Source organism: Oryx dammah, unplaced genomic scaffold (assembly GCF_014754425.2).
Source record: "Oryx dammah isolate SB20612 unplaced genomic scaffold, SCBI_Odam_1.1 HiC_scaffold_23, whole genome shotgun sequence".
Classification (NCBI taxonomy): Eukaryota; Metazoa; Chordata; class Mammalia; order Artiodactyla; family Bovidae; genus Oryx; species Oryx dammah.
In genome coordinates this window covers 48,187,244-48,193,995 of record NW_024070207.1, presented here as the reverse complement: position 1 = coordinate 48,193,995, position 6,752 = coordinate 48,187,244, and the positions used below count along the sequence as shown (strand labels likewise).

The 6,752-nt window shown below is 36.7% G+C and overlaps 1 pseudogene; it reads left to right on the top strand.

Moving 5' to 3' along the window:
• The first annotated feature begins 1,416 nt into the window (after nt 1-1,416).
• Nucleotides 1,417-3,738, top strand: LOC120881754 (annotated as a pseudogene).
• The last annotated feature ends 3,014 nt before the right edge of the window (nt 3,739-6,752 follow it).

Here is a 6,752-nt window from a genome sequence, read left to right as displayed (position 1 = left end):
GATTGTGTCTTTTATGGGCTGGTTGCTATTTATACCTTTAATAGAAAAGTCTAACCCATTCCTTCTTATTTAAAAGTTGAGTGTCTTTAGCACCTTATATAAAATAATTGTGTGATATGAAAAAATATATAATTTTGCCAGGACAAATATTTGAAGTATGAACAGATCTGGAACAACTCTGAAGATATCAAAAGTGATGTAATTATTTTATAAATATATAAATATTTTATATTGAAAAATAAATGAATAATACACCCCCCACCTCAAAAAAAATAGACAGCTACAAGTAATTATTTTGCTTTCCTGGTAGCTCAGATAGTAAAGAACCCGCCTGCCAATTGGGAATATCACCTGGAGTTGGAAATGGCAATATACTTCTGTATTCTTGCCTGGGAAATCCCATGGATAGAGAAGTCTGGCAGGCTGCAGTCCATAGGATGGCAAAGAGTCGGACATGACAGCACACACACAAATATGTAGATTTTTCAGATACTGTTTATCTGGTTGACAAAGTTCTTAGCAATTTCCTCCAAGTTTGCTTAGAGTTTGTTCTAAAAATGTATGTTTAATTTTTCATATGGTTTTTATAAATCTTTTAATATAATTATTTGACTTTTTATTTAGTCTGTAAATATGATGATTCACATAAAACTGATTTTCAAATATTAAGCAAACACTATAATCCTGAAATAAATCTTACTTATTCATGATGTATTATCCTTTTTATATACTGGTGGATTCTATTTGCTAAAGCTTTGTCAAATATTTTTCTGTCTATATTCCTAAATATTTGTCTGTAGTTTTTTTTTTTTTTTTTTTTTTTAGTATATATATATATATTTTCTGGTTTGGTAACTGGTTAATGTCAACCTCAGGGAACATGCTGGGACATGCTGGAGAGTAGTCCCTCCTCTTATACTTCCAGGCAATTTTTTTTTTAATTGGCATTATTTCTTCATTAGATATTTGGTAGAATTCCCCAGTGAAGCTGTATGTGGTTGGTGTTTTTATCTATTTTCATCTTTGTAAAAATATTTGTAAGAGCAGTTTTAAAATTAAGCTTATAACAAAATTCAGAGGAATGCACAGGAATTTCCCACATATATTCTGACCCCCTAAATGCAAGGCCCCCCCCCCATTTATCAGTATCACTCACCAGAATTGTTCACTTTTTAAAACAAGGATGAACTTCCACTGATAGTGTACTACTGTGAGGGCTACTGTAACGGTAAAGACACAGCATAAAGAATTTGTCAAATCTTACAAAAGTTCAGGCTTAAAAGAGAACATTACCCAGCGAACCGGCGCTCACGGGCCTGCTGCCGGCCTGGCTCCCCTCCCCGGCCCCGACGGGTGGGCGGGCTGCCCTGAGGAGGTGGAGAGGGGAGGGCTGGGTTGGCCGGCGGGCAGACAACTATGCCGAACTTCTGCGGCTCCCAACTGCACGCGGAAGAGCATGCAGTCGGACCTAGCCTTCTTCAGGTTCCCATGGGATTCGGTCAGATGCCAGAAGTGGGTGGAAAACTGTAGGAGAGCAGACTTAGAAGATAAAACACCTGATCAACTAAATAAACATTATCGATTGTGTTCCAAACACTGAAACTTCTATGATCTGCAGAACTAGTCCTTATAAGACAGTTCTCCGAGATAATGCCATACCAACAATATTCGATTTTACCAGCCATTTGAATAATCCACATAGTAGACACAGAAAACAAATTAAAGAACTGAGTGAAGATGAAATCAGGACACTGAAACAGGAAAAAATTGGTGAAACTTCTGAACAGGAACCAAAACATAAGGAAATAAACAACAGCAATGCTCAGAATCCCAGTGCAGAAGAAGGGGGTAAAGAGCAGGATGAAGACATTTTACCTTTAACTCTTGAAGAGAAGGACAACAAAGAATATTTAAAATCTTATTTGAAATTTTGATTCTTATGGGAAAACAAAACATACCTCTGGATGGACATGAAGCTGATGAAATCCCAGAAAGTCTTTTTACTCCTGATAACTTTCAAGCACCGCTAGAGTGCCAGATCAATTCTGGTGAAGAGGTTCTGACGAAGTGCTTTGAGACAACAGCAGTTAACACATGGTTCTGTTCCAAAACACAGCAGAAACAGATGCTGGAGATCTTGGAGAGCTGCATTCTGGAAGAAACCCTCAGGGAAGTAAGATATTCTCACTTCTTTTCCATCATCACTGATGATGTGGTGGACATAGCAGGGGAAGAGCACTTGCCTGTGTTTGTGAGGTTTGTTGACGAAGCTCACAACCTGAGAGAGGAATCTGTAGGCTTCCTGCCTTATGAAGCTGATACAGAAATTTTGGCTGTGAAATTTCACACTACAATAACTGAGAAATGGGTATTAAACATGGAGTACTGTCGTGGCCAGGTTTACATTGTATCTAGTGGATTTTCATCCAAAATGAAAGTTGTTGCTTCTAGACTTTTAGAGAAATATCCCCAAGCTATCTACACACTCTGCTCTTCCTGTGCCTTAAATATGTGGTTGGCAGAATCAGTGCCTATTATGGGAGTATCTGTTGCATTAGGAACAATTGAGGAAGTTTGTTCTTTTTTTCATCGATCACCACAACTGCTTTTAGAGCTTGAAAATGTAATTTCTGTCCTCTTTCAGAACAATGAAGAAAGGGGCAGAGAACTGAAGGAAATTTGCCATTTTTAGTGAACAGGCAGGCATGATGCTTTTGAAATCTTAGTGGACCTCCTACAAGCACTTGTTTTATGTTTAGATGGTATAAATAGTGACACAAATGTTAGATGGAATAACTGTATAGCTGGACGAGCATTTGTACTCTGTAGTGTGGTAACAGATTTTGATTTCATTGTTACCATTGTTGTTCTTAAAAATGTTTTATCTTTTACAAGAGCTTTTGGGAAAAATCTTCAGGGGCAAACCTCTGATGTCTTTTTTGCAGCCAGTAGCTTGACTGCAGTGTTACATTCAGTAAATGAAGTGATGGAAAATATTGAAGTTTATCATGAATTTTGGTTTGAGGAAGCCACAAATTTGGCAACCAAACTTGATATTCAGATGAAACTCCCAGGGAAATTTCGCAGAGCTCAGCACAGTAACCTGGAATCTCAGCTAACCTCTGAGAGTTACTATAAAGAAACTCTAAGTGTTCCAACTGTGGAACACATTATTTAGGAACTGAAAGATATATTCTCAGAACAGCACCTCAAAGCGCTTAAATGCTTATCCCTGATACCCTCTGTCATGGGACAGCTCAAATTCAATACATCAGAGGAGCACCATGCTGACATGTACTGAAGTGACTTACCTAATCCTGACACACTCTCTGCTGAGCTGCATTGTTGGAGAATCAAATGGAAACACAGAGGGAAAGATATAGAACTTCCATCCACTATTTATGAAGCCCTTCATTTACCAGACATCAAGTTTTTTCCTAATGTTTATGCATTGCTGAAAGTCCTATGTATTCTTCCTGTGATGAAAGTTGAGAATGAACGCTATGAAAATGGGTGAAAGATCTCAAAGCATACTTGAGGAACACTTTGACAGATCAAAGATCAAGTAACTTGGCTTTGCTTAACATAAATTTTGATATAAAACATGATTTGGATTTAATGGTGGATACATATATCAAACTGTATACAAGTAAGTCAGAGCTTCCTACAGATAATTCAGAAACCATTGAAAATACCTAAAAGACTTTTAACCTAGACTTTCTCTTATATTTGATTTTTTTTAAATGTAAGAAATTTAAAAATATCTTACAGAAAAGTTGTAAGGGTAGGCTGCTTAATCACTGAATATCTTGACCTGTAGGCCTCCCATTGAGTACATTAGTCATTGATAATTTGCCTGTTTAAATGGCCTGTTCGAATGCCCATGCCTTGGAGACCTAACTGTTCTTCCAGAAGATAGCATTGAAAGTACCATATTGCAGTTTCATGTGGTCTCTGCTAATGGCACTTTGGAATTGTTTTTAGTTAAGTGATTTTAGACATTACGTTAATCACTGTGGATCAAATTGTCAGGTATTAAGTTATCAGATCTTTGAAAAAGCATGTACACCTGTGGTGGATTCATGTCAATCTATGCCAAAACCAATACAGAATTGTAAAGTAAAAATTAAAAATAAATAAATAAATAAATTTAAAAAAATAAATAAATAAATAAATAAATAAAATTAGAGGAGGTATGGGAGGAAGGAATGCATTTTGTAAAATGTTACAGTGAAGCTCATGACTGACTTTTACATAATAGGAATTATAAGTATGCTATTAAAAATCTGGAAAGGACAGTTAAGAAAATTATCAGACTATAAGAGAAACGTGTTAGCTTGTCCAACAAGGATTTCAGTGTAGATTTTCTCTTTATCAAATGAAGTTAAAACAAGTTAAAATTTGAGTGGAAGAGCCTGCCATTGTTGTTCTACATCTGGTATTGCTGTTTACATTCCTTTATTGAGCCTACGTCTTTGTAAGCTTTTTGGCAGGTATGTGTTGAACACTTCAGTTTCATTGTCAAGAAAGGATCAGAGGCCATGGATACTGACAGCTTTATTTGTCTGTTTTCTTCTGGCTTTTTCCATGACTGTATCTACTGCCTCATCTTGATTTACAAGCAAAGCCTAGAAAGTCTACGAAAATAAGTGTTTTGTAGTTTATCTAGGAATAATACAGAAAATATTGCTGTTATTTTTGGTGAAGAAAATCAATTTTGTATAGTTTATTTCAACCTAAATAAAATGTGAATTTTGTGTAAAAAAAAGGTAACATTAATGTATATAAATTTTGAAAGTCATTTGGGAGGTTGAAGAATTCCAAAATGAAATATATAATGTGACCAAAAAATCTAATGTATTATGGATATATGAAGCAACCTCACTGAAGGAGGATGACTAGAAGAATAAGCTAAACTACTTTGGAAATGAGTGGATTCTTTAAGACTAAAGGCAAAAGGAACTGTACATAAGAACAGCACTGTATTTGATAAAGTTGGTCCCCATTCTGATACATGTAGTGATTCTGAAACCACCTTACATGTATACTTCAACTCAAGAATTAAGTAAATGGATGGTTGATGGTAGATTTCTCAATGTTGGAGCAATAACTTGTGTGCATGCTTGCTAAGTTGCTTCAGTCATGTCTGACTCTTTGTGACCCTATGAACTGTAGCCCAAAGGCTCCTTTGTCCATGGGATTCTCCAGGCAAGAGGACTTGGGGATCCTCTAGGGGATCTTCCTGACTCAGGGGTCGAACCTGCATCTCTTATGTCTCCTGCATTGGCAAGCAGGTTCTTTGCCACTAGCACCACCTGGGAGCAGTAAGTTACCAGTAAGCAAGGGAAGAAAGCTGGGATGATCCATGTAATAAAGATTATGGTTGGAGATACTAGTGTGAACTATGCTTAGCTTAATGTATATGCACATGTTTACAAAGCGATGTGTGTGTGTGTGTGTGTGTGTGTGTGTGTGTGAAAGATTGAAGGTGGGAGGATAAGGCAATGACAGAGGATGAGATGGTTGGATGGCATCACCGACTCAATGATCATGAATTTGAGTAAACTCTGGGAGTTGGTGATGGACAGGGAGGCCTGGCATGCTGCAGTCCATGAGGTCGCAAAGAGTCAGACACGACTGAGCGACTGAACTGAACTGAAATACACACACACACACACACACACACACACACGGGTTATTACATACAGTTAAGCATTCTTGTTTTGTCAGCTAAAGGCCCTTGAAGCCTTTGGTAGCAATGAGCACATCCATTGCCTAGATCTTGAACTGGTACAGAGAATATACAAGATGAACTTGGGATATCTTATAGTTACAAAAGTAAAGAATGTGCTAATAAAAAAAAAAAAACATAAGCACAATGAATGATGGAGGTATGTCAGAGACACAGGAGCCAACTGAAATGGCTAAAGCTGGAACAGTTTCAGAAACTAATAAATTAGTACTGAATCATACCTGAAAGTATAAAATAAACATTCATCAGTCTATGTTTACATAAATAAATGGTTGAATAAATAAATTTGGCAGAGAAAAGACAAATATTTCATGCAGAATGGTTCCAAATAATTTATGTAATCCACCTGTAAGAATTATCTAATCCACCTGTAAGAATTTGGCCATAACTCCATATTCTTTAAATGTGAGTTGTGACTTTCTTCTGAAGATTGCAGCATATAAAGGGAGGGAACAAAAGGAGTAATTTTACAGTGGAGAAAACATACAAACACTACATCAGCCAGGTGACCAATGTCAACATCAACATTTAGTCATGTTGCTAGTATGTGCCGATGATATGATGTGATGAGAATGGCACTTTACCTCTGTGGTCAAACTCCCCAGAACATATCACCTCAGTTTATTTTTGAGGAAAATATCAGAAAAATACCAATTACAGGACATTTTACAAAGTATTAATACTTAACTAGTACTCCTCAAAACTGTTAAGGTTGTCTAAAACAAGAAAGGTCCAAGAAACTGTCACAACCACAAGAAGCCTAAGAAGGCATGATTAATCAATTCAACGTGGAATGCTGATGGGATTCTAGAGCAGAAAAGGGACACTAGGGAAAACTGAGGAAATGTGAGTGAAGTATGAACTTACATTAATAATAATGTATCAATACTGGTTCATTAATTTTGACAATATAGCATACTAAACTCAATACTTAGTATGATGTGTTTAAAAATGACAAAGAGCCCATTGTTGCTTGGATGAGGGAAGGAGTCACAAGAGA